The following is a 27,626-nucleotide window of genomic DNA, read 5'->3' as shown; positions in this document are numbered from 1 at the left end:
CATCCTTCCTTGTTTGACACTGAAGGATGTTGGCTGAGAGAGGATGCCATCCTCTGTCAGGGTGGTAGGGATCGGGTGCTTAGGCACCAGTGTTGGAACACCGAGGGGACCTGTGAGATGAAGGTCAACCCAATACCCTCATCCCCTTTAAAATACTTGGGACAGGGGTATTGGTGTTGGTACCAAGGGAGTAATGGGTCGTATACAATTTATGGATTTAATTGTACCGAGCGAGGAATACTCTTCCCCGGAGCGTACTGTACCCTTAGCCCCGTTCTAGGTCTGGACGTCGCAGAGCAGCAAGGAAGAACCCCAATTACCCCGGAAAGAAGACTCGACATTCGCCCCGATGTTCCCGTGAGACTTCAGAAGATTCCCCTCGGCTTCGGCAAAGAACTTAAACAGCTCCTGTTGGACTTCAGCCAAGAGGAAGAAATCTTACAACATCTTCGGGAGACGGAGAAACAGGCCACCATCCGACTTACCCATGACCGGACGAAAATAACCGCGTTTGCCACAGCATTGGACAAGGACTCAAAGATCTCATGGTGGGAGAGTCTTTTTGGATACAGTCCTAAGGCAACCTCGTTTTTCAATTTACTAATACACCCGGTGATAGTGATTCTGGTTATGGTCGGACTCATGTACATAGGACTGTGGTGGATGTACCGGAGGGTTAAGAGACTAGCGGACCAACTAAGCCAGAACCAGGCAGCACTTCACGAACACAGCCGCCGGAGGCTCAGGACTTGATTTCACCAAGTCCTGAAGCCGAGAAAGATTCTAAGGACAGGACAATTCATGTGGGGAGGATTCAGGATGGAAAATCTCCAATTTATCCTGAGACCCCATGTGATGGATATTGGACTGGTGCGTATGAGGTTTTGGGAGGTACACCCAGTGCCCTCCTGAGACCTCATAGTATTGTATATAACTGTCCTTGTGGGTTTATGTGGGTTGGGGGAGGGGAAGGGGAACTGTGTAATATATTTTGTGTGAATGGGGATTAGATTAGGGCACGGTAGGGACAGGCCCCCTCTGTTTGCCATTTGCCACCTTGAACCCTGGAACGGTGAAGCTCTTAAGGGGAGGGCTGGATGTGTAGTGTGGCGGAGGTGTTCTCCACCCTTAGAATTTGGGTTCCATGACATCACCTCGCTCAATGAAAAATCTGACCTGCCTTGTAAAGACCTACTAATCTGTCCCTGGGAGAACTGCACCCACCAAGATGGATCAAGAGATGTTGGACAAAAGTCGTACTTGAAGAAAGTTGGCGCAGTAAGAGACTAAGGTTGTGAGGGTGAACCCGCTCCAGATTCCTTGGGGGCGGGCCAGACCTGAAGATCGGCAGCATTACCGAGAGATAGTGAGGGTGTGGTCACCCCAACACCAGGGGTGGCTAACACCGGAAGACGGTTACCTGTAAGGAAGACCAGTCAAAGACTGCGAGGGTTAAGCCGCTCCGAAAGTCAAGAAAAATGACAGTAGGAGGGACTGATACCGAAACGATCAAGGCAAAGGATGTCAAGAAAGTTCTAAAGAAGAAGATGGTGTGCCCGGTGGATGGAGGAGTAGGTTACGGTGAACGGCAGGTCGGAGGAGGGGTGGTGTCTAGGTGCCTAAGAATCTGTTGGACACTATATCTCAACCCTTTCCCCCAAGATATATTGTCGTATTCCCGACAACAGGGGGATTGTTGAGGAAGAGTTGAGATGTATGCATATATATCCATACATGCATGCAAACACGTGCATGCATGTATGGTATATATATGCACGCATTGACTGCCATATCATAAGATGTGCGCAGATGTGCCCAGCATCTGAGCACATCTGCCCTTGGGGGCCCACAGGGGCTCATTGTGGCCCCTGTGGGAAATAGCTGTGCCCCCTTAGTATATATAGCTGTGCCCCCTTAATATATATAGCTGTGCCCCCTTAGTATATATAGCTGTGCCCCTTATAATGTATGTATCTGTGCCTTATAATATATATATATATATATATATATAAAAAAAGAAAACAATGGCGGCACCGGAAGAACACAGGAAGGGTGCTATGTTGCTGCTGGGTGCATTGCTTCAGATGGCTCATTTGAGGAAGCGTGTTGTATTTTTAAATGCACTCGTTTTTCTCTGTTCCTTGTGGATACACAATTAGATGAACGGCAATTAGGGTACGTCTCACTTCTCCAACCCGCAGCATCATTCTTGTCTGTGTACAAAAGAGGCCTCTGTTGATGCATTTATTTCTGCTGTTACTGCTGACATAAACGTGTATAAATTGAGATGTAAGGATTATGTTTTCAAACATCCTAATCTTTCCAAGGTGGAGATTGAAGCACTTGACCAACTCAGACAGGACCCTTCTTTGACAATTAAACCTGCGGATAAGGGTGGCGCTGTCGTCGTCATGGACACCAGTAAATATATCAGTGAGATTCTACGTCGGCTGGATGACAAGGATGTTTATTCGGTCCTTCAGACTGACCCCAAATTTGGCATAGCCAGACTTATCAGGGAATGTTTGGCTGATGCCAGACTGGCTGGCACTATTGATGAGGACTTGTGCACTTTTCTCACTGTTGACCATCCGGTCACACCCGTTTTGTATATTCTTCCTAAAGTGCACAAGTCGCTTGTTGATCCACCCGGACGCCCGATTGTGTCCGGTTCGGATTCCATCTTTAGTTGCATTGCCATCTTCCTTGATAAAGCCTTGCATGATTTTGCTACAGGGGCGGAGTCGTATATACAGTATACGACTGATTTCCTGTGTAGGTTGGATAGAATTGATTTTACTGGTGTCCATGAGGTCCACCTGGCATCTTTCGATGTCACCTCATTATATACCTCGATTGACCATGATTTGGGTATTGGTGCCATTGAACGTATGTTGGGTTCTTCATCTTACTCCACGGCTGCTAGACAGTTTATCATTGATCTATTACAGATCATTTTAAGATACAACTATTTCCTTTTTCAGGACACGTTTTTTCAACAACAAAGGGGCGTGGCTATGGGATCTAACGTAGCACCTACGTATGCTAATATCTTTATGAGGGGCTTTGAGGAAGATGTCGTCCTTGTATCACACCACCGCAGCCATTTGCTGCGGTGGTGGAGATACATCGACGACATCTTCCTCATATGGACAGGTAGTGTTGCCCAACTTGATGATTTTCACCTGTTTCTTAATAGTGTCAATAGGGACCTTCAATTCACCTTGGTACACTCTGAGACTGAATTGCAGTTCCTGGATACCACGGTCATTTACAATCAGGGTAAGCTGCATACACGGTTGTACACCAAGCCCACAGATAAAAACACCCTTCTTTGTTTTAATAGTGGGCATCCCCGGAGTATGCTTAAATGTTTGCCTTTTTCTCAGTTTCTTAGAGTAAAACGCATTGTTTCTGAACCTGAACAGGTTGACCTGGCCTTGGACAACATGTCCAGGAAATTTCAGAATAGGGGGTATCCCACCCAGCTCCTGGATTCTCACATACAAAAGGTCCGTGGTGTAGACAGGAGCAGCACTTTGGAGAGGAGAGTGTCCGATAGGTCCATCAGTCGGATACCCTTCATCTCCAAATATACGGAGCAAAGTGAGGCCATCAATCGCATTATCAAGCGACATTGGGGGATTCTGGGTGGGTGTCACAGTGAGATCCTAGAATTTAGATCCCCTCCCCTCTTCTCTTTCTGTCGATCTAGGAATCTACGTGATCAACTTGTCAGAGCAGACATTGGGCCTAGGTCCAAGTGTGTTCAAACCTCCTTAACCACACATGGCAAGGGTAGTTTCCCCTGCTTGTGTTGTATTGATTGCAAACATATGGGTAGGGGGTCTACCTTTGTCCATCCTACCACTGGAGTTTCTTACCCTATCCAATTTCACCTTACATGCAATTCAAACTATGTAATTTACGTTTTGATCTGTCCGTGTAAATTATTGTATGTGGGTGAAACGTCGACGGATCTCAGAACGCGGTTGAACAATCATCGATTGTCAATACGCAAAAAAAGAAAGGACCTCCCTGTTGCCAAACATTTTACGGAGCTTCAACTCTCCGAAAGAGATCTTAAATGTTGGGCCATTGACCACATTCCCATGCCCAGACGTGGGGGCAACAAGGTGTTGATCCTTAGAAAAAGAGAGCTTTTTTGGATTTATACCCTCAATAGCTTGAGACCCAATGGTCTCAATGCGGATTACAACCCGGGGTTATATGTTTAGAGGAGCAGTTTGCCCCACAATTGTTATGTATGCGATATGTGTCTATCTTTTGAGGGTATTTAGTGTATTTTGAACACTATTAAGCCAGTTTCTTATTTTTATTCTCTTCTCTTTTGTACACAGACAAGAATGATGCTGCGGGTTGGAGAAGTGAGACGTACCCGATATGTCCCGTATTTGCCTACATGTTTTCATGCAGTGTTTTTGTTGTTTTTTGCTTTGGTCACACTTTTTTCAGATTTTTATATGTTTGGTACATTGCGTTGTATATTGTGTGTCCTACATTATATGTGTGTCCATGGGGAACTGTGGGCCATTTTGTGGCATGCCCGCAGCATGGTTGCTGCTGGGTGCATTGCTTCAGATGGCTCATTTGAGGAAGCGTGTTGTATTTTTACATGCACTCGTTTTTCTCTGTTCCTTGTGGATACACAATTAGGTGAACGGCACTATTTCCGCTTTGCGCTACTCTGTTCATTGTCAGGTTATGCGCACACACAGTGATCAACATTAGTTACCTTTTTTCTGTTTGATTTAAGTATTGTCATTCTGCGCATATTCCCACTGTTATTTGTGAGGTTATCACACTACATCGCGTCTTTGATGCGGTCTATTGTCTGCGCTTCTTCCTATTTGAGGTTTTTACCACTTCCAAGATGGCCGACATAGCTTTTTACACTTATGCGCATGCGCCGGCTACGTCATGTGAGGAAGTTACATCTCACTCCTCACGCGACTTGGCGCCTGCGCACTGCATCCACCTGAACGCCGGACGTGGCGGTGATCGACATGTGTGGCATCGAGCGACACCGGGTATGTCATCGCTCCTCCTCCCTTTGGCAGCATCATTTTGTCCTTCCCACTTATTATATATTCCAGTACACACCTGATGTATATTGATTAACCAATTTACCTTTATGCACTTTATTGCGATTACGCATTCACTTTATAATGTATTTGATATATACCACTGATTCATTGATATATTGTACACTGTTATACTTACGTTTTTATGTATTATATATGCACTATTTGCACTTTATTGTATTTGGCTGATAATTGATCACATTGTGATGTCATAGGGGTTGGCCTATATATACACCCCCTTTTGTATTGTGTTCATTGCTTGACAAAGGCTCTTGTATGAGCTGAAACGTTGCCATCCACATGGGTGAATAAACACCATCAACTTTTACCTAGAGTGCTGTCCGTTTTTCATCTACTATATATATATATATATATATATATATATTTCCCCCATATACCCGAAACCAGGTGCATCGGTGTGAATGTGCCCCAAGCATTAACACTGATGCAATCTGGTTGATTGCATCAGAATGACCGGACAAAGTCATCCTGATGACTACAAAGAACTCAGATTCAACAGAATCTTAGTCCTTTGTTGTAATTATGCATGATAGAAGGAAGGGAGAAACCTCCCCTCCTTTTATTATGTGCATTCCGACAGCGCGATTACCATCGCATTGCCCGGAATGCAAAATGCTACAGGCGGGAGATCAAAGGCTTCTCCCGCCTGTTAGCATATAACGCGGCCCCGATGGGCTGGCGCAGTGACGTGTGGGCGGTGCGGGCCGCCGCACATAAATATCCGGCGGCCCCTGCACTGGACAGAAGAGCCGTGCCGCCCCCACAAGAAGACCACCCCTGGACGAACGAGCAACCCCCTAGACCAGGCATACTCAGCCTGCGGCCCTCCAGCTGTTGTAAAACTACAACTCCCACAATGCCCTGCTGTGGGCTGATAGCTGTAGGCTGTTCGGGCATGCTGGGAGTCGTAGTTTTGCAACAGCTGGAGGGCCGCAGGTTGAGCATGCCTGCCCTAGACGAACGAGCAACAACGCTGAGTATCCCCCCTTATTAACCCTTCTACCGCTACCCCACCAACGATTTCCCCTACCACTATCCCACCAACGATTTCCCCCTTATTAACCCTTACACCCCTGATCCCCTACCACTATCCCACCGACGATTCCCCCCTGATTAACCCTTACCTACCCTGTCCCACCAACGATACCCATACCCCCTATAACCCCTTGCCCATTACCACTCACCTCACCACCATCCCTCTCCCTGATCCTAACCCCCACTATCCACCCCTATTCCATCATACTCTTGCAAGGTATTAACCCTTGCATTGCCTGCAGGAGCATCCCTGCTCCCCATTCCCCCAGACTGTATTTCTGTCTGTGGCCTGCAGTCACCCCTGCTGTGCCAACGTTAACCCTCGTTGTTCCCTTAGGGATAGGATTAGTAACAGGTGGGGTGGGCTGCTAATATATGTGTGTGTGTACTGTATTAGATAGCTTTGTTGGTGGAATTTGGGAACCGTGTAGTGTAGTTTAGTACTGTATTTATAGTGCTGTATTGTTAGTGTATTGTGTGCGTAGTGTACTAGATATTAATAAATATCCTGTTTTACTTGTAACTATCTGTGTAACGTGTGGTTATTGGCGATAGTTCAGTAAGGCGCATGCAGCTAGCTTAGTGATTAGTGTAAAGTATAGTGAAAGTATTGTGTTATTAATATAAAGGTATAAATAGGTGGAGTCATCAATAGACGGTTCCTCCTATTTATGAATATGAATTATCGATATTTGCATAAATATTGGTGATTAATATTCCCCCTTTACAATGGCTTACAGCTTATGAAACCCCAAAGTAACAATTTTGAGGTCCCCTTTGCTCAGGGGGTATGGATTAATTAGCTGACTAGAGTGTGACACTTTGAGCCTAGAATATTGAACCATTTCACAAAATTCGAATTTTAAGTTGCATTACTGAAATAAACGGACTTTTGCACGATATTCTAATTTTTCGAGTTTCACCTGTACAAGTGTGGTATCGTTGTAATCGTACTGACCTGGAGAATGAAGGTAACAGGTCCATCTTACCGCATAGTGAACGCTGGGATTTTTTTTCCCGTTTCCCACTACGTTGTATGCAACTGTAAATGGTGACATTAGAAAGTACAACTTGCCTTGCAAAAAATAAGCCCTCATAAGGCTGTGAATGGAAAAATAAAAATGTATCACCCTGTGAAGGCGGTCGAGTGAAAAACGAAAATGGAAAAATCGACCAGTCCTCTAGGGTTTAATATAACTCTATTTTGTAATTAATGTGATTTAGTTTTGCTGTCTGTATTCACACATCAGTGTTTTAGCACGGTCTGTTGGTCTGTGTGTTTAGCACGGATGCAGGCTCTATTTTGTCCATGTTCACGGATCCATCACGCCCATTGTAGTCTATGGGTCTGTGAAAGCCACTGATGCAACATGGATGCCATCCGTGTTTCACGGATCATTAGGAAGAGATGCTTTGAAAATTATTTTTCAGCTGTTCAGTGTCCGTGAAACACAGATGACACAAGGACAGCAGAAAAACGGATACACAGACCCAACATGGACGTCTTCATGGAGGCATCACTGACCACCTTTTCACCGATTTAGGGCTCATGCACACAAACGTATTTTCTTTCCGCTTCCATTCCGTTTTTTTTGCAGACTGTATGCGGAACCATTCACTTCAATGGGTCCGCAAAAACAACAGGAGTTACTTTGTGTGCATTCCGTTTCTGTGTTTCCGTATTTCCATTCCTCAAAAAAGTAGTGCATGTCCTTTTATTGTCCGCAAATCACGGTCCGAGGCCCCATTCAAGTCAACGGGTCCGCTAAATATACGGTACGCACACGGAACACATCCGTATTTCATCCGTATTTTGCGGATCCTTACTGTAGAAATGCTAAGCCCAGCCCATATTGCTCCTGTGTTTGGTGATTAACAAGTTACTGTTTCCGTTTCCAATCCGCAAAAAACGGATCGCATACGGAAACTATACGGATATGTTTTGTGGAATAACAGAACGGAAGAGGACTTAAATGAGATTTTTAAAAAAACTCAGATACGGAACAACGGATCCATAAATAAAAACGGACCGTAGAACAACAACGGTCGTGTACATGAGCCCTTAAACATGGACGTTTGAATGAGGCTTAACATTGCATGTGCTGCCAACAAAACGCAACATGAATGGGGGATGAATGATCATAATGATAAAGGTCCTCTGAATGAGCGCCAATCCAGGACACGTTATTGGGAGCGGACAAAGCGGGACGATTAATGTAAAGATGGCCGTACAGATGTAACTGTTGGGCAAATGGTTCTTGGTTACTTTCGGCAGTCCCATAGAAAAGAATGGAGGGAGGCCGCACATGCAGGGCTGCTCTCCGCTCACTTTGGGAGTACCGTTCCGGAGATAAGTGTGGGTCACAGAGGTGGGACCTGCACCTAACATTGGTGGCATATCCTAGCGACATGCCCCCAATGTCTAAGTCGAGACAACCCCATTAAGCTGGTCATATACTTCCTATAGCTGTCAGCTGTCCCTCCTGACTCCCTCACACTCAGAGGTCGCACTACATTTCGGCCAGCAGAGTACAATTACTCCTCTTAGCATTTTTGAGGAGTATTTTTAGCCAAGGAGAAGAATGAAATAAGATGCTGGGCGGCTGTTTTTTTTTTATCTGGCCATATATATATATATTTTTTTTCCTGTCCTGTTTTTTGGGGGACAAATTGTACTTTTTGTGACATCATTTTGGGGTATCATATAACATATCGATGAACTTTTTCTTTGGGGTGGTAATGGGAATCAAAACCAGTTCTACCATTTTTGCATTTTAAATTTATCTTGTCCACCACGTAGCATAACTAGTATGTCACCTCCATACAAAATACGAATAGTTTTGCTTTTACTACATTCGCTCAATAACCTACAAAAACAATAGTTTTGGGTCTGTGAAAGCCACTGATGCAACATGGATGCCATCCGTGTTTCACGGATCATTAGGAAGAGATGCTTTGAAAATGATTTTTCAGCTGTTCAGTGTCCGTGAAACACAGATGACACAAGGACAGCAGAAAAACGGATACACAGACCCAACATGGACGTCTTCATGGAGGCATCACTGACCACCTTTTCACCGATTTAGGGCTCATGCACACAAACGTATTTTCTTTCCGCTTCCATTCCGGTTTTTTTGCAGACTGTATGCGGAACCATTCACTTCAATGGGTCCGCAAAAACAACAGCAGTTACTCTGTGTGCATTCCGTTTCTGTGTTTCCGTATTTCCATTCCTCAAAAAAGTAGCGCATGTCCTATTATTGTCCGCAAATCACGGTCCGAGGCCCCGTTCAAGTCGACATGCCCCCAATGACATGCCCCCAATGTCTAAGCATAACTAGCGTGTCACCTCCATACAAAATACGAATAGTTTTGCTTTTACTACATTCACTTAATAACCTCCAAAAACAGCATAACTAAATGTAAATTTAAATTTATCGCCGCATTCCAAGAGCCATGACTGCATTTTTCTGCCGTATGTAGCCTCTTTTTTTTTTGGGGGGGGGGGGGGGGAGGGTTTGGGGGAGGATGCATTTTTCATTGGTGCCATTTTGAGGTTCATGGGACTTATTGATTCATTCTTTATGGTTTTTTTTTCATGAGCATTGGGACCTATGCCCACACATACGGACCCTCGGCCTAGCCGAGCGTGCATGTGTTTTCAGTGCGGAGAAAGGAGTAAGCCGCTGCCACACACCTCGGGGGCAGCTTATCTTCCTTGAGAACAAAAGGATTGGGCATGTTTAAATCCAACAGGCTGATCCCTCTATCCTCTGATAACTGTTCAGTGGCCTTAAAGGTGGCCTTATAAAATCAACAGCCGTCGGCCAAACGCTTGTTCGGTCAACAGCTATTCCTCCTCCTAACCCGTGAACACACATGCATTCTCAGTTCAATCAAGCATACATGTGCTCTTAATTGGGAGAGTGAATTAAGCTCCTGTGTTCACATCTGTATTGAGAATTTTGCTTTTCTGTTCTTTCATAGGAGCAGAAAAATTAAATTTACACTGTGATGGATCCGTCATCAGGCAGCAGCTCCCTTAAGAACATGGCCAAACCTTTGGCCGCCCCCGACACCTCTGTGCCATCACATTTCCTCCGCCATGCCTAACAAACGGTGCCAAGCAAATACCCAGCGTCTTTTCATTTGTTCTGTGCCTCACAGACCCATCTCGTTTTGAGGACAAGGTATGTTCAAGAAGGCATGTTGTACTACCCGGACATGTCAGACGCCACCACAATACAAAATAATCAATGACTCACATGTGATGTCTTCTCTGATTGAAAAGTTATTTTTCATCTTCAATTAGTCTGTGGAATGTCATGTTTTTTATGACCCAATTTGAATATATATTATATATATATATATTTTAAAAAATCTTGTCTTTCTCTTCTCCATCCAGCCCAGACCTCCATGAAGACTTGTGGTTGCTGCTGAGCGTTCCCTCTGGTTCTCTCCGGATGGGGCGCCAGGAATATTATTTCTCAGGACGCATGAGAAGTAAAAGGAGAGGAGGTTCTCCTTATAATGTTTTCTAAGCAGGGGTAGTTTTATACATGATTGTCTTGGGATTCCTCTGTGGCCGCCTTCAGTGCAGTAGGGGAGTAGAGGCTGTATCGCCGATCACAGACATTAATTTTTTACACAGCAGGCTATGGCGTTTTACACAGGTGGCTATGGCGCTGGGTCTGCTCTGGAGCTGGTGCCATCTTTAAAGAAACGACATGCGCCGTACATGTGTGGCATATGTCGTCAAGGGGTTAAGCTGTCTTTTACTCTGTAAAAGCGGTTTTAAAAAATGTCAGAAGAGTTGGCTCACTGGTTAGCACTGGTGCCTTGCAGCGCTGAGGTCCTAAGTTCAAACCTGACCAAGGACAACATCTGCATGGAGTTCGTGTGGGGTTCCTCCAGGTACTCCGTAGACATATTCATAGGGAACGTAGATTGTGAGCCCCACTGGAGACAGCGAGTGATGATATGTCTGTCTGTGAAGTGATGCAGAATAGGTCTGTCCTATATAAGGGAGTTAAATAAATAGTACCAAGTTTTAAAATGATTCCCTATTCATAGGAGAATAGGAGATAGCTAACTGATCCCTGATGAACTTATCTGGGGGGTCCCAGTGGTCGAACCCCCACCAATCCCGATAATCAGGCCTAGTTTCCCCCTGTCTTGATGGCGCGGCATATCAACTGTTACTCCATTCATTCTCTATGGAATTGCCGGAGGTAGCGGAGTACAGAGCTCGACCCTTTTGTGATAAGCTGGCGGCGGTGTCTGTCAGCAGCTTTCTCCACCTTAAGAACATATGCACACTTGGCCAAACATTTGGGGGAGGGGAGGAAGAGAAATCGAAGATATCTTACAAATAAGCAGGGACTGGATTCTCCTTGGTTTTCCAAATCTCTATCCATGTCCTGATATTCTGATCAGTGGCAGAGAGTCCTGATCGTTCCCTTCCCTGCAGGATCCTGGCCAGAAGAGTCCAGGACTGCCCTAAGGCTGCGTTCACACGGGCGAGATTTCCGCGCGGGTGCAATGCGGTAGGTGAACGCATTGCACCCGCACTGAATCTGGACCCATTCATTTCAATGGGGCTGTTCAGATGAGCGATGATTTTCACGCATCACTTATGCGTTGCGTGAAAATCGCAGCATGCTCTATATTCTGCGTTTTTCACGCAACGCAGGCCCCATAGAAGTGAATGGGGTTGCGTGAAAATCGCATGCATCCGCAAGCAAGGGCGGATGCGGTGCGATTTTCACGCACGGTTGCTAGGTGACTGTCTATACACTGTATTATTTTCCCTTATAACATGGTTATAAGGGAAAATAATAGCATTCTGATTACAGAATGCATAGTAGGTGATCAGTTGAGGGGTAAAAAAAATAAAAAAAATTAACTCACCTTCTCCTCTTGTTCGCGTAGTTCTCCCGGTCTTCAGTTCTTTAAAAAGATGAACTATGGGCTAAAGGACCTTTGATGACGTAAGATCACATGCTCCAATCACATGGTCCATCACCGTGGTGATGGACCCTGTGATTGGAGCATGTGATCTGACGTCACCAAAGGTCCTTTAGCCCATAGTTCATCTTTTTAAAGAACTGAAGACCGGGAGAACTACGCGAACAAACGGAGAAGGTGAGTTAATTTTTTTTATTTTTTTTACCCCTCAACTGATCACCTACTATGCATTCTGTAATCAGAATGCTATTATTTTCCCTTATAACCATGTTATAAGGGAAAATAATAACATCTACACAACACCGAACCCAAACCTGAACTTCTGTGAAGAAGTTCGGGTCTGGGTACCACAGTCGGTTTTTTATCACGCGCGTGCAAAACACATTGCACACGCGCGATAAAAACTGAACATCGGAACGCAATCGCAGTCAAAACTGACTGCAATTGCATTCCTACTCGCGTGGGTTTGCCGCAACACACCGGGACGCATCCGGAACTAATCCGGACACGCTCGTGTGAACCCAGCCTAAGGCCTCTTGCACACGACCGTATGGCTTTTTCAGTATTTTGCGGTCCGCAAAAACGGATCCGCAGAAAATACGGATGACGTCCGCGTGCATTCCGTTTTTTTGCGGAACGGAACAGCTGGCCCCTGATAGAACAGTACTATCCTTGTCCGTTCTGCGGACAATAATAGGACGTGTTCTATCTTTAAATGGAAATACGGAAACGGAAGGCAAATGGAGTACCTTCCGTTTTTTTTGCGGATCCATTGAAATGAACTGTTCCGTATATGGAACGCAAAAAACGGAACATAAACTGGAAAAAAAAAACGTTAGTGTGCAAGAGGCCTAAATCAGTAGAAGACGATGGTCGAATCGGGGACTGGTTTCCACTTCATCATGATTTGACACTTCTTGAAGTGGATCTGAAATCTGCGCTGAAAATAAAAATCCATGGCAATAATGAGACGTGGATTCCCGGCGGTTTCACCGCGCAATATGGCGGAAATCCAAATTAACTTTAAAATGCACTTGTTCCCATCTTTGTACCACCTACTCTTTGGCTTTCTTTGCAACAAAATTTGGTGTCAAAATGTTGCATCGTAGGCCGTGCCCCCTTTCCTGCTAAGCCACGCTATATTCCCACTAAGGCCACGTTCTCATCTGCGGCAATCTGATCTGGCACAAATGCTGGCTGCCGGCCGGAGCGAAAAAAAACACGTTGCATGCAACGGGCTAAAAACCTGCCATTTATGCCGGAAAGCGGGCCGGATCCCATTATAGTCAATAGGGGGATACGGCGGTGATCGGTGGAATCTGGCGATGCCAGATCCGGTGAACTCCAGCAGTTTGTTATCTGCCGGAATCGTTCACCGAATATGTGAACGGATATGGTCACATCTCCTTGGAGAACTAGGTGCAGTGGATTTTTTTGAAAACGACATGGGTCCAATTGCGCAAAAAATGCACAAGATCTTGGCGCAATCAAATTAGTAAAGCCGGGCCATTGCTTTCGATGACGAGAACGCTCGTCCCATCCCTGTTCTGAATCGCCCCCCCCCCCCCCGAAAAGTCGCGTGGCTGCAGGTGTTACTTTCGTACGGACGTCCTCCCCATATGACAAATCAAACCGGTGTACAAATCTATAGCAATGCCTAAAAGAGCGATTCCCTACGATTTCCCTCTTATCTGCATTTTGTCATCGAAGCGTCCCAGTTAAAAGGTACAAATTGCCGGCAACGTCACGGTTAATGAAAGGTGATCCGGCAGTATCCAGAGCAACGCCGCCACCTGTACAGAACATGGCTGCAGCGGGCGATCGATCCAGCAGCACAAACTAGAGCTCGTTAGCAGACGCACTAATACATGGTGCACCGGGGGGGGGGGGGGGAAGGAGGCGAGGGGCAGCCACTTACTGTTACACCGGCTTCTGTCTGCATGTGCCCCTATGGCAGCTCCTACCAGCATTGTAGCTCAGCCTTCCCATGTTACCATATTACATCTAATAGCCTCCCTCTACCATATTACACCTAATATCAAATCACTGGACGGTCGCGTTTTTATTGTGCAGTCTGCCCCCGCGGCCGCACGCTGCCCCCCTGGGTATGAAGTAGGGGAGCACAACCTTTTCTGCTCCCTTAAACCCTGGAGGAGTTTTCGTTTTTGCATTTTCATTTTTTTTTTACTCCCTGCTCTTCCGGAGCCATAACTTTTTTATTTTTCAGTTCACCTAGCCGTAGAAGGGCTTCGTTTTTTTGCGGTTCACTGAAGAAAAAAAAAAAAGATACAAAACATCCTGCACGATACGATAGTAAATAAGCGGATGTGCGCGGTTACATTTATAACTGTAGCCGCGCACGTCCGTATATTTACTATCACATCGTGCAGGATGTTTTGTATCTTTTCATTTGTCCTGAAGGAGTGAATACGCTCCTATTCTGGGAGTAGGACTCATGTGCACCTTTGCCCCACCTATCTAATAGGCGACCCTGATTAAGGTGGTACATATAGGTGTGTGCGCTCCTCCCCCTCCCCCCACCGGTTGCTGATGCACATGGAGGTGACAAGGAGCAACACATTATATGTGCGGGGTCTGCGCGCCTGAACATAAATGCATGACGGCATAAGCAGGTTTAGCGAAGGACCCGCCTGAACTGAGACCACCTTGGCGCTGGGTAGGTGGGCACAGATGTGTTGTGATCAAAATGTATTGACCGAGTGTCTCAGATTTTATCAATAGAGTGAGGGCTTAGTCCATGTTATGTTGCATCTATTATTATAGAGCATTACCTAATTTTTTGCAGGACAAATTGTACTTTCTAATGGGATCATTTATTACTGCATACAATATAAGCTGGAAAAATGTTTTAAATGGACTGGTTTCCACTTTGTCATGATTTGACACTTCTTGAAGTGGATCTGAAATCTGCGCTGAAAAAAAAATCCATGGCAATAATGGAACGTGGATTCCTGGCGGTTTTCACCGCGGAATCGGGTTTTGCTTTCACAGCATTCTGTATGTGGTAAAACTGACCTGTTGACTTCCTTCTCTGGGTCCGTACCATTACAGTGATGCCACCTTTGTCTAGGTCAGCACCTGCTGCTCTTCTCCTCTCTCCAGATTCAGACTAACAAAGGTCTATATGTGACCGAAACATTGCTTGAGAGAATCTGGACGATCTGCTTTTGTTAGGCCTCTTTCTCACGGGCGAGTTTTCCGCGCGGGTGCAATGCGTGAGGTGAACGCATTGCACCCGCATTGCACCCGCATTGCACCCGCATTGCACCCGCATTGCACCCGCATTGCACCCGCATTGCACCCGCATTGCACCCGCATTGCACCCGCATTGCACCCGCATTGCACCCGCATTGCACCCGCATTGCACCCGCATTGCACCCGCATTGCACCCGCATTGCACCCGCATTGCGCATTTTTCACACAACACAGGCCCCAAGCAAGTGCGGATGCGGTGCAATTTTCACGCATGGTTGCTAGGAGACGATCGGGATGGGGACCCAATCTTTATTATTTTCCCTTATAACATGGTTATAAAGGAAAATAATAGCATTCTGTCCGCATCTTTTGCGGCCCCATTGAAGTGAATGGGTCCACATCCAAGCCACAAAAACTGCGGACCAAAACCACGTTTGTGTGCATGAGGCCTAACACTGGGGATTCTGTCAGGACCACAATGAGTCCGTCTAACTTGCTGTTATAAAACTACAACTCCCAGCATGCACACTTGCTGCTCTAGAAATCCCACAGAAATGAATGCCGCATGCTGGGATTTGTGGTTCCACAACAGATGGGAGGAGGAGGTCGCTGACCCGCGGTATACTCCTCTCCTCCACCTCAGAATTACACCTGCTGATGCTGCTGATCCCGGACAGCGCGGTACCACATAGCGGCCAGCAGGTGGCGCTGTGACGCGCAGCCTCCCGGATCATTCTGCTTCGTTCATTCCTCCCACCCCGGATCCCGGGCAGCCGCCGCCGATCGTTACCGCGTCCGGTTGTTACATTGCGGGGGGGAGCTGGTCTGCAGGGGGCAGGTAAGGTGCTGCGGTCACGTGACCCCTCCCCGTTCTGTGTGGTGTGTGCGCAGTGTCAGGTAATGATATGAGGTGGTGACAGGAGGGCGCCTGTGCAGTGTGTACCTACCTGCCTACCTACCTACCTGCAGCATATGTCCAGCAGGCAGACTCTCAGTGTCCAGGCCTGGTCATGGTGCCCTGTACCCACCTGCTTCTGCCAGGACTGCAGTCATGGGCACTTCTGGCCTGGCATCATGATCACTCCCATCATTGCCAGGTTAACACATCGTGGTGGTGATAGTCCTATTCTATCAATGTTATTAGCATTAGTCCAGGAATTTCCCCATTGGATGCACACAATACGCTAAGGTTATGTTCAGACTACGTTTTTTTTTTTGCCGCAGGTTCCACCGCAGATTCGGTGCTGGTACGGCTTTCCGTTGTTTTCAATGTGAGGCTGTGCCCCAGTTTTCCAGACAGCGCCAAGAATGCACAGGTCCGTTCTTGCCATGGTTACCGCGCGGCGGTGTAAGGCTGCGTTCACATCTCCGGTCAATGTTTCCGGCAGGCTGTTCTCATCACTCACCCGATTCGGCATTGCCATATTCAGCAGATCACCACCAGGTCCCTATGGACTATAATGGGATCTGGTGGAGATTCGGTATAAACGCCAGGTTTTGGCCACACAAATACCGCTGCACGCAGCCGTTTTTGTCCGTCCGTTTTTTTCCGTATGTCCGTTCCGCTAAAAAATAGAACATGTCCTATTATTGTCCGCATTACTGACAAGGATAGGACTGTTCTGTTAGGGGCCGGCTGTTCCGTTCCGCAAAATACACGCGGAATGCACACTAATGTCATCCGTATGTTTTGCGAACCGCAAAATACATACGCTCGTGTGCATGAGGCCATTATGGAGTGTTTTTTCCTGTGTTGATTGGTAGGTTCCATGTGGAAATTACCATTGAAATCAATGGAAGGCCTAGAAACGACACTATAAAATCCATTTAAAAAAACAAAACCTAAAAACCGCACGGAAAGCGCGTGGAGTTTTGTTACTTGATTCCACGCCTACATTTTCTGACCACTTTGAAAAACAGGACACTTGTTTTTGCATTGAAAATACAAGGATTAGTCCCATTGAGTGACAGAGGGGCTCATCCTCACAGGCATCTGCTGCAATGTTCACGGCAGAAATCCAAATGTAAGGGCTCATGCACACGACCGTATGTATTTAGCGGTCCGGAAAACACAGATCCGCAAAAAACACAGATGATGTCCGTGTGCATTCCGCATTTTGTGGAACGTAACGGCCAGCCCCTAATAGAACAGTCCTATCCTTGTCCGTAATGCAGACATGTTCTATTTTTTTTGTGGAACGGACATACGGAAACAGAATGCACATGGAGTAACTTCCGTTTTTTTTGCGGACCCATTGAAATGAATGGTTCTGCATATGGTCCGCAAAAAAAGGAACGCATACAGAAAGAAAATATGTTCGTGTGTGTGAGCCCTAAGCCTCAGATTCTGCATGTTATATTAAAATATTGGTCAGATTCGTAATGTGTGAACCTGCCCTAATACTCTGTATAACGAGAATCCAGCTCCCAGCGCTGACCCCGCTGCTCTACATTTTGCATGCAGATTTTATTTTAGATTTTTTAACCGTAGGTGGTGAAATTACAGATACCCGGATTGATCGGTAGGGGGCGCTGTAGTCTTGGCTTACTAGATCAGGAGACCCTAGTGGTGAGTTCAGTGACTGGTGACACGAAGGGAGGACGTGTATGAGCCTCATGTGCCATCTCTGAAGTTAGTATGAAATTGTATGTATTTATTTTTATTATATTCTTTTTTGTATTTTTATTTTAAATCCATATAATGTATCCTTTTTAAATTAATACTATGAGTACTAAAGCATACTTTTACTTGTTACCGGTGTGTTACCGCCAGTCTAGGTTTACACAGTAGGATGACAAGGCGTTTCTCCGGCGGTGGAAGGTGCGGTTAGTGTTACGCTGCGGCGGAGTTCTTAGTGGCAACCCCCATCCCCCACCCACTGATATGATTTCTATGTGGTCTTTGAGGGAATATTGGGGGTCATTTGCTAAATGCGTCATATCTCTTTGGCGTAAAAAAAAAAGTTGCAGCACCGCGTTTTGCCCCTGGCCATTTTTGCGCCCATGTTCCACACTTGGCGGAGGGCCAGGCCAGCGCTGACAAATTTACCATCTTTTACACCTGGTCAGACTACTCCGGTCAGGTGCATGGACTGCCAGAGGTGCGCCTAATTTGTGATGACGCCTCGTCAAACTTATCCGAATCCTCCGGCAGCACAGAGGGGAAATAAAGACTGGTCTTTGGAAATGACCCCCACTGTTTTGACGTAAGGTAGTAGTATTTAGCAGTATTACATTGGACTTGTATGGCAGCATTTTCACACAGTACAGACAAGTGTTATATCACAAGTATTTGCTAAAATGGGAGCCAAATGGCGGAGCTTCTTGTAGAAGAGCCTAATGTCATGGATTCTGGTAGTTGAAGGGACAGTGCCAGCAGGCTGCCCCCCCTATAGACAGTGCCAGCTGGGTGCCCCATGATAGTGCCAGCAGGCTGTCCCCCGATAGACAGTACCAGCAGGCTGCACCCAGACAGGCAGTGCCAACAGGCTGTCCCTCTATAGGCCATACTAGCAGGCTGCCCCCGATAGTGCCAGCAGACCGCCCACCGTTAGACAATGCCAGCAGGCTGCCCCCTGATGAGCAATACAATCAGCACGGTGCTTTCCTTCAGAATTCGGTGATAACGTTTTGTCTGCCTGTAGCCGGTTATAGGGGGGCGTGCAGTGCTCCATACAGACTTATACAGCTGTCCATTATAGAAATGCATATTCATCAGCCTTCCTTTGCTGGATGCACGCCTGCTCTCTTGGAATGGGAGTCTGTGAGATTTCCCCTATTTCAGGAGACTCCTGGACATTAAAGCTGACCATTCAGCCGGCAGCTGTTCCTCCGATCCCCCCCCTGTACACATGCACAGTTAGTTCGGCTGAGCATGCATGTGTTTTCAGTGGGGAGAAAGGAATAACACCGTGACACACCTCACATAATAGGAGTCCTGAAAGATTATAGCATGCTTGTAGTTAGTCCAGTGTCGTAATTAGGGGAGCACCCCTCCCCACCTCTCTACTGCCCCCTGCCTCTCAGGGACGGGATTGTCAGCCTGCTTCATATACAGTGTATACATGCATGCCCTGTCAGTTCCTATGCTGAGGGGTGGGAGGAGGTAGGGAGTCCAATGTAGTCATTAGGGGGCATTCATCACTGAGTCTCTGTATTCTTTCAGACCTCCTGTTATACACACAGTTTTTGTGTTATTTGCCCACGTTTGGAACTGCTGCTGTAATGTGCTGCTCTTATGTAGGGCAGAATGTTATAGAGAACTCGTCACCTCTCCTGGTTTGTCCCTTTTAGTAAATATTTGAATTCCCCAGGAAATAACAGTTCTGGGGCATCTTTTCTTACAACACAACATTGTGTCGTGTTGTTCCTCTCTTATTCCTCCTGGAAACACATGAATAAATTAATAATTGAGGGTTACTGACTGGACAGCGTTAGGGCACGGCCGCACTGTATGCAGCTTTGTAAGCCAAAATCAGGAGCGATAGTATGAGGCCTCTTGCACACGACCGTATGGCTTTTTCAGTGTTTTGCGGGCCGTTTTTAACGGATCCGTCTTAATGTTTTTTGTTTCAGTAGTGTTTCCGCTTCCGTTCCGTTTTTCAGTTTGGTTTCCATTTTTTGCGGATCACAAATGGGGAAACGGAAGCATGGCGTATACAGTAATTTCATAGAAAAATTAGGCTGGGCATAACATTTTCAATAGATGGTTCCGCAAAAACTGAACGGATACGGAAGACCTACAGATGCATTCCGTATTTTTTTTTTTGCGGACCTATTGACTTGAATGGAGCCACAGAACGTAATTTGCGGGCAATAATAGGACATGTTCTAACGGAAATACGGAAACGGAATGCATACGAAGTACATTCAGTTTTTTTTTGCGGAACCATTGAAATTAATGGTTCTGTATACGAAATGCAAAAACAACCCGTAAACGGAAAAAAAAAAGTTTGTGTACAAGAGGCCTAAAGGACAGATACGACGTCTTGTCTTTTTTAATTTACTCTTGACTTTGACTTCCAGAACTGCAAAATTATTATATTATGGGGGAATACAAGCATTTAGTAAAAGAGACATGCGAGGAGAGCCGGCGTGATGTCTGTAGACTATAGGTCATCAGTATCTGATGGGTGGAGGTCCGACACCCGGGACCCCCGCTAAACAGCTGTTTAAGACCGCGGCGCTCGCAGTAGAGCTGCAGCCTTCTCGCTGCTTCCTCCAGGCCAGTGACGTCCCAACTATGTCTGGGTGCAGCTCAGCCCCATTGAAGTGAGCGGTGCTGAGCCGCGCCCAGTGTTCATAATTGTGACGTCACTGGCCTGTGGGAAACGCCGCTGCCTTCTCAAACAGCTGATCAGCGGGGGTCTCTGGTGTCGGACCCCCACCGATCAGATACTGATGACTAGGGATGAGCGAATCAACTTCGAATTAAACATCCGAAGACGATTCGCATAAAACTTTATTTTTAATACTGTACGGAGCAGGAGCTCAGTACAGTATTAGAATGTATTGGCTCCGATGAGCCCAATTTATTACTTTTCGAAGTCTCGCAAGACTTCTTGCAATAACTTCAGAAATTGATTTATACTGTTAAAAAACATTTCCCGAACTCGGGTTCGGTTCCAAGGTACCACAGTTTTTTTTTTACAGTATAAATCAATTTCTATTGATTTATCGGAGCCAATACGTTCTAATACTGAGCTCCTGCTCCGTACAGTATTAGAAAGAAGTCGCTCTTCCCTACTGATAACCTAGCCAAAGGATAGATCATCAGTAAGAAGAAGGTGTAGAGGACTTCTCAGCTCTCCGGACACGTCTGTTATAGTAGCTGTATTCCTCATATAATCTATTCTGATGATTTTATGTTGAACCATCTGACCTTTGTTATTCCTACTAGAAGTTATGAATGAATTGCATAGGCCCAGATGGGTGTTACCAGTTGGTGTTTTGCTCTTGCACAGTCTGACACTGGCAGCACTGATTGGATAATGTCAGATTGTGCAGGGACACCTCCCCCCCCCCCCCAACTGTAACACCCTTCTGGACCTTATAACTACTAGCAGGAATAATAGAGGAATGGTGCAACAGAACATTAAGACTAGATGCTCCAGAATAGTTATTACATGGGAGATGCAAGTAGTTACTAAAGCAGACGTGTCAGGAGAGGGGACGGGTCCTCTTTAAAGGGAACTGTCACCTGAGGGCGGCACAGTATAGGGACAGACCCGCTGATTTCTGCAGTCTGTCACTTTTGAGCTGGCAGTCAGTACTTTCATAGTACTGCCCTAAGTTTCATCATAAATTAGGCGCGACTATGGCAGTCCTTGTGCCCGGTGAGTCCCATCCCCTGCCACTCTGCCCCCTTCCCGGCCAACTGCTGAACACAGTGTAAAAAAACCTGTGCGACAAAATGAGGGCAGCCTAGTACAGGTGACAGGTTCCCTTTACACTAACAGACCTGTGACTGCGCATGTGTCCGCAGCGCACCGCATCACTGCATCAGATATATAATACACTAATACCAGAACCCAGCACACGGTGTAATGTAAAATAATATAAGCGTACTCGCCTGAGGACAAATCCACGGACTGTGGACAGACAGGAACCTGCAGAAAAAGTACCTCCTCCTAATTACACAAGCCGGTTATTTAAAGAGGCAAAGGTCGTGTGGCCTCCCATAGGACCGTCCAGCGAAGGTCAGCGAGTGACCTCGTAGCAATCCCGAGGAGCCTGATTTCTCCAAATAGTTCTCCTTTCTTACATGTACTGCTAGCAGGGCTACATAGTCACTTTAATAGCCTTTAGGCGATGTTCACACTCGTGTTAGTTTTCTCCATCAGGTTTCCAGTGCTTTTATAATCAGAATTGTCCTGTCCACTGAAAAAATGTATTACATGTCAGCGGGGGGTATATGTCCAAAGTATGGCCACCTGCCACACAGTCATTCATAAATCACCACTGTGAAATAAAGTATACCGCACAGTACGCTTTGTTTTCATGGGGCCTGGAAACCTGAGCAGACTGCGGTTTTCTGTCTAATGAAACAAAAGCTATACTGACCTGGCAGCCTGTTGGCGCACACCTCCCTGACAACCGGGAAGGGTATCGCCCAGTTGTCAGTTTAGTTCCTCTCTGCAGAACAGGGGCATTGAAGTGAAGGACGGCACAGTGCGCATGCGCGGTGAGCTCACCATTCATCACTATGGGAGTTTGGTAAATAGTCCAGCGAGTGTGCTCTGCTATCTTTTAGAAGTCCCATTGAAATCAATGGAGGGTGTACCACACAAGCACGGCCAACTCTCCATTCTCCGCTATGGGACTGCCGGAAATAGCTAAGCCAGGGCTTATTTTTATAACTCCCATAGCAGTGAATGGAGGGTGGCCACGCATGCACGGCGGCGCTCTGTTCACTTCGGGGGTGCCGTTATGGAGATAGGCGCGGCTCCCACCTGTTCCTGGGACATGCCATACATGTTCCAGATAGGAATATCCCAATTAAAGAGGACTTGTTTATATCCCAATTAAAGAGGACTCTCCTGCTAGTAGTTATGAATGAATTGCCAGCAGTTTGCAATGAAGGTCCAGATGGTTGTTACCAGTTGGGGGGGGGGGGGCGTCCCTGCACTGTTAACATTGATATTATCCAATCAGTGTTGCCAGTGTTAGACCTCATGCACACAACCGTATTTTTGGTTCATGTCCAATCTGCATTTTCTGCGGATCGCACACAGACCAATTCACTTCTATGGGTCCGCAAAAAAAACACCCGTGTGCGGTCAGCATCTGTGTGGCCCGGTCGCAAATTAAAGAACCTGTCCGATTCTTGTCCAAGAATAGGCTTTTTGACAGTAGGTCCTGGACTGCATCCGTATTTTCCGGTTCCATGATTTGCGGACTGCAAAATGGATACGGGCATCTGTAGGGACACATCCCCAACTGGTAACACCCAGATGGACCTTTATTGTATGCTACTAGTAATTCCTGCTTAACTTCTAGCAGGAATAATAGAGGAATGGCACAACAGAGTCATAAGAATAGATGCTCTAGATTTGGTATCACATGGAGAAGGTAGTTACTAAAACAGACCTGTCAGGAGAGGGGACGGGTCCTCTTTAAAGTGCACTGGAGCCCTTCAGCGTATCAGTGGGCTGCTGAGAGTTGGACCCCCACTCATCTGATATTTATCGTGTATCTAAATTTTTCTCTTCCTGGAGCTCCCCTTTAACCCCTCGCCAGTGTCTGCATGCAGTATAGCTTTTGATTTTGGCGTAAGTACCAGTTTTTGGGGCGTGCTCCCAGAAAATGGCGCTCAAATCGTGCAAAATACGAGAAGTGTCGCATGCTGTGTTTTTGCAAATGCGGTTGGCCAGATTCAGGAATCGCTGTCTGCGGTGTACGGTACACTCCTGTGGAGGTCAGGTTTTTAGCACGCTATTAGGCGTCCGTGTGAAATGCCTTATCTGACACAGATGGGACCAAGAGCGAAGCCCTTACGTGTGCGCTCGGAATCTGTCATGTAGCCTCCGCTTGTGAAAAGCAAACATGACGCCTGCATACCTCGCCACATGCATCAGGCCCCTACGTCGCCTTCAAGGCCATTCAGTACAGGGAAAGTAGTGCTGCCACGGTGTAGGGTGCTGTATTTTATTACACGTGGGTTGCTTTACTAATTCTAGGAGCCATCCGTAGGTTAACACCTCTTTATTTCTGATCCAATCGGAGGGGGTCCGACTCTCGTGATCCCCGCCGATCAGCCGTTTGAGAGGCTAGCGACGCTCCTGTGAGCGCTGTGGCCTTCTCTCAGCTCACCAAGCACAGCGCCGTACATTGTATAGCGGCTGTGCTTGGTATTACGCAGATTTTGGGTCCATTCACACGTCCGCAATTTCGTTCCGCATTTTGCGGAACGGAATTGCGGACCTATTCATTTCTATGGGGCTGCACGATGTGCTGCCCAGATCCGGAATTGCGGATCCGCACTTCCGGGTCCGCAATTCCGATCCCGAAAAAAATAGAACATGTCCTATTCTTGTCCGCAAGTGCCGGCGATGTACGGTCCGCAAAATGTAGAACGCACATCGCCGATGTCCGTGTTTTGCGGATCCGCAAAACACACACGGACGTGTGAATGGACCCTTAAACTGAGCATGTGCGACCAGCTCACTGAGGTGGACAAGAAATACTGAAAAGAACAAACTGCAGGTGGCGCTATACAGATACATTTTATTGAATATCTCAGTGGTTATACTAAATTTTTAATTACATGCAATTACAAAAGTATTCAGATCCGGGTGCTGGGTTGAAATATATGTTTTTTGAGAATATTTTTCATGGCACAATCCCTGTAAAGTCCTGTAAATTGTGAGGTGCCGCCTTCATGGTTTGGACTTGTTTCTCCAGCACATCCCTCAGATGATGATCCCTGATTTTCAGAGACGGTCCTGGCAAATTCAGGCTGTCCCGGGCCGAAAATGGGCTGGGCTGATGAGAACGCCGTTCCCAGGGGCGAGGTTTTGGATACCCCGATTTTACCATCCTAAACATTGGTAAGTATGAGGTCCATCATAGCCGGGCTAGCCTTCACTCCCAATGTGCATTGCTGAACCATGGGCGCCCATCATCCGGTCCACCAGTTGTCCTTCTTTGGACCACTTAACCACTTCATACCAGGAACACCCCACAACACCTAGCGTTTTGGAGACGCTCTGCCCAGTCGTCTTGTCATCACAAAGTCGCTCGGATCCTTACACTTGTCCGTTTTTCCTGCTTCCAGCACACCGACTTCAAGAACGAACTGTTCGCCCGCTGCCTAATATATCACACCCCTTGACCGATGCCAGTGTCACGAGATAATCAATGTCATATTATTGATGAGCGAATCGACTTCAGATGGACACGCCCCCTGAGCTGCTGCAGAAAGGACACTCCCCTGAGCTGCTGCAGAAAGGACACTCCCCTGAGCTGCTGCAGAAAGGACACTCCCCTGAGCTGCTGCAGAAAGGACACTCCCCTGAGCTGCTGCAGAAAGGACACTCCCCTGAGCTGCCAGCTTGATATAAATCTAGCAATTTTTATTCTTAACCCCCCCAGAAAGAATAAAAATACCTAAATATCTGCGCTGTGTGAACCCGGCCTTAGTGGTTTGTATATATTTACTTGTTGCTAAGCAATTTGTGAGTTAACGGTTAACTAGAGGAGGGCAAAGGTTATTACTGCGGGTGCATCGATAAGATTACCTGTAGTGAGGATGGCGGGCGTAGCGTGGGGACAAACATTACCGCTCGGTGCTTAGACAAAACCCTTCGGTCCCCAGTTTACCTTACAGTACCCCTCCTGCCTACTCTTGCTATTTCCGTATACAAGAAGCAACCCCCTATAAGGCCTCTCACATGAGCGAGTTTTCTTTCCCGACGTGATGCATGTAGTGAACACACAGCATCCGGACTTAATCCTGACCCATTCGTTTCAATGGCTCTGTGCACATGAGCGACGTTTTTCACGTGTTATATCTGCGTTCAGGAAAAATGCCAGCCTGTTCTATATTGTGCGTTTTTCACGCAGCCCTGACCCCATAGAAGTGAATGGGTCTTGTGGAAAAAAACGGAAGAAATCGGGATACAGTGCCTTTTCACGTACGGTTGTTAGGAGATGTAGACTGTTATTCTTCATGTGCGTGAAAAAACGGAAACTCTGAACAGTCACAGAAAAAACTTATTTAACTTGCATCCAAATCCGTACGGGTCCTGAACAGATCCTGACACAATCCGTGTGGAAGAGCCTATAGGCAGCCATACACCTTCAGTAGCTGTCGGATGAACGTTCCTTTGGCCGAGAGCGACTGTATTTCTTATGAAACCCCACATGCACACTCAGTTTGGCCGAGTGTGCATGTGTTCATTGACGAGAGGGGAGTAAGCTGATGACAGATACTTCTAGTGGCGGGTTATCTCCCCTGAGAACAAAGGATCGGGCATGTAGAAATCCTTCATGTCTGATCCTTCAGAGCAAAAAACAATAGAGCTGTATATAAAATAAAGTACACCATGCAATCTATACAATAAGTATTATATAGCCATATGTTCGGTGGGGCTGTTTGAGATAGTACCGCCAAACGTAAACCCTGACCACACAGTACACAAATATGCAACGTTATGCCAGAACCCGCCACCTATAATACTCTCCAAATTACAAAGGACAATGTGGAAATTCTCATCACAAGGTGTTGGGAACAATTTTCAATAATCTGTGACTAGGTGGCATTTCGGCCAAGTTCACCAATTTTTAAGTATTTGGTGGGTTTGGCAACTAAAACCCCCTGGGTATCAGCTGATATTATAGGAGGCTGTAGCACATAGGGCAAATCTAGTACTGCATGGCACCCTATTAAAGTGCGAGCGCAGCAGGGCACCTCTTTGTGACATGGACATGGGCTGGTGTGGTCCTGATAGGACAACCACCTTAAGCTGGCCATGCCCTGACAATCTAAAATATAGGAGGGTAGCCCAGCTATTCCCCAAGGGTTACAAAAAATATAAAAATGTGCTACCTGCAGTAGCCACTAGGGGGAGCACAGGAGCATACTGTTATACATTGAGTTCAGGTTGCAGTAAGCTCCCATGCTCCCTCTAGTGGTGGCTGCAGGGAGCCAAAAGGTGATTTTAATTAGCTGACTGTTAGGACTTCCAAGTTTGAAACCGTTTTAGTTGCCATCTAAAGCCCTGCCGAGGGAAGTGCAGACATCCTCCATTAACGCCACTTCAGAGGCAGTGCATAATATCGATCCAGATATTCCTGAGCTCTAGGTGCATCTCCCCTTTGGCTTGTGTTCATGTAGCAGCATCAGACCATGAAGGAAGAAATGCTTCAATTAACTTTTCTTGGAATGAAACTCGATCCGCGCCACTGTTTACCTGCAGCCTATTCCATGGTCTTAATTACGAAATGGTTTGCATGTTACAACAGTCAAACAATGAGTGATGACGACAGCTTCTAATATAGTAATATAGTAAATATTTTTCACCATGTTGGTCCTGTTCACATGGAGCCTTTTGCACGCAGAATATGGGGCAGGTTCTGCACCGAAAAGCTGGCGAGTGGCCGTGTGGAATCCACCATTCGTGTCCGTTCTTGGTGCGTTGTCTGGATGGTCGCCTCTGGAAACCGCGGCAGATGTCCGCTCGTGTAGTTGCTGACTTCATGTACATCTTCTCCAGGCTTTTTATTTTTAGTTTGGACTCTCCTAACCTATTTTCACCGCATATACCAGTCCCTCTGGTTTGT

The 27,626-nt window shown here is 46.5% G+C and overlaps 2 protein-coding genes across 3 annotated transcripts in view; one reads left to right on the top strand and one right to left on the bottom strand.

The window, feature by feature from the left end:
- MPV17L (MPV17 mitochondrial inner membrane protein like) overlaps nucleotides 1–21,945 on the bottom strand; it is a 51,933-nt gene extending 29,988 nt beyond the window's left edge. The window contains exon 1 of one of the 2 annotated variants that reach the window (XM_040424557.1): nucleotides 21,912–21,945. The gene's annotated coding sequence lies outside the window, so the exon portion shown is untranslated. Of the gene's footprint in view, nucleotides 1–14,046; nucleotides 14,115–21,911 lie in introns of those variants that run through there. The other variant, XM_040424548.1, reaches the window with a different exon arrangement.
- Nucleotides 17,845–27,626, top strand: part of LOC120995361 (myosin-10-like) — a 139,025-nt gene continuing 129,243 nt past the window's right edge. The window contains exon 1 of the mRNA XM_040424517.1: nucleotides 17,845–17,913. The gene's annotated coding sequence lies outside the window, so the exon portion shown is untranslated. The remainder of the gene's footprint in view (nucleotides 17,914–27,626) is intronic.

This window comes from Bufo bufo, chromosome 1 (genome assembly GCF_905171765.1).
Source record: "Bufo bufo chromosome 1, aBufBuf1.1, whole genome shotgun sequence".
NCBI classification, from domain to species: domain Eukaryota; kingdom Metazoa; phylum Chordata; class Amphibia; order Anura; family Bufonidae; genus Bufo; species Bufo bufo.
Note: the sequence above shows the minus strand (reverse complement) of the source record. Positions and strands in the feature narration are given on the sequence as shown.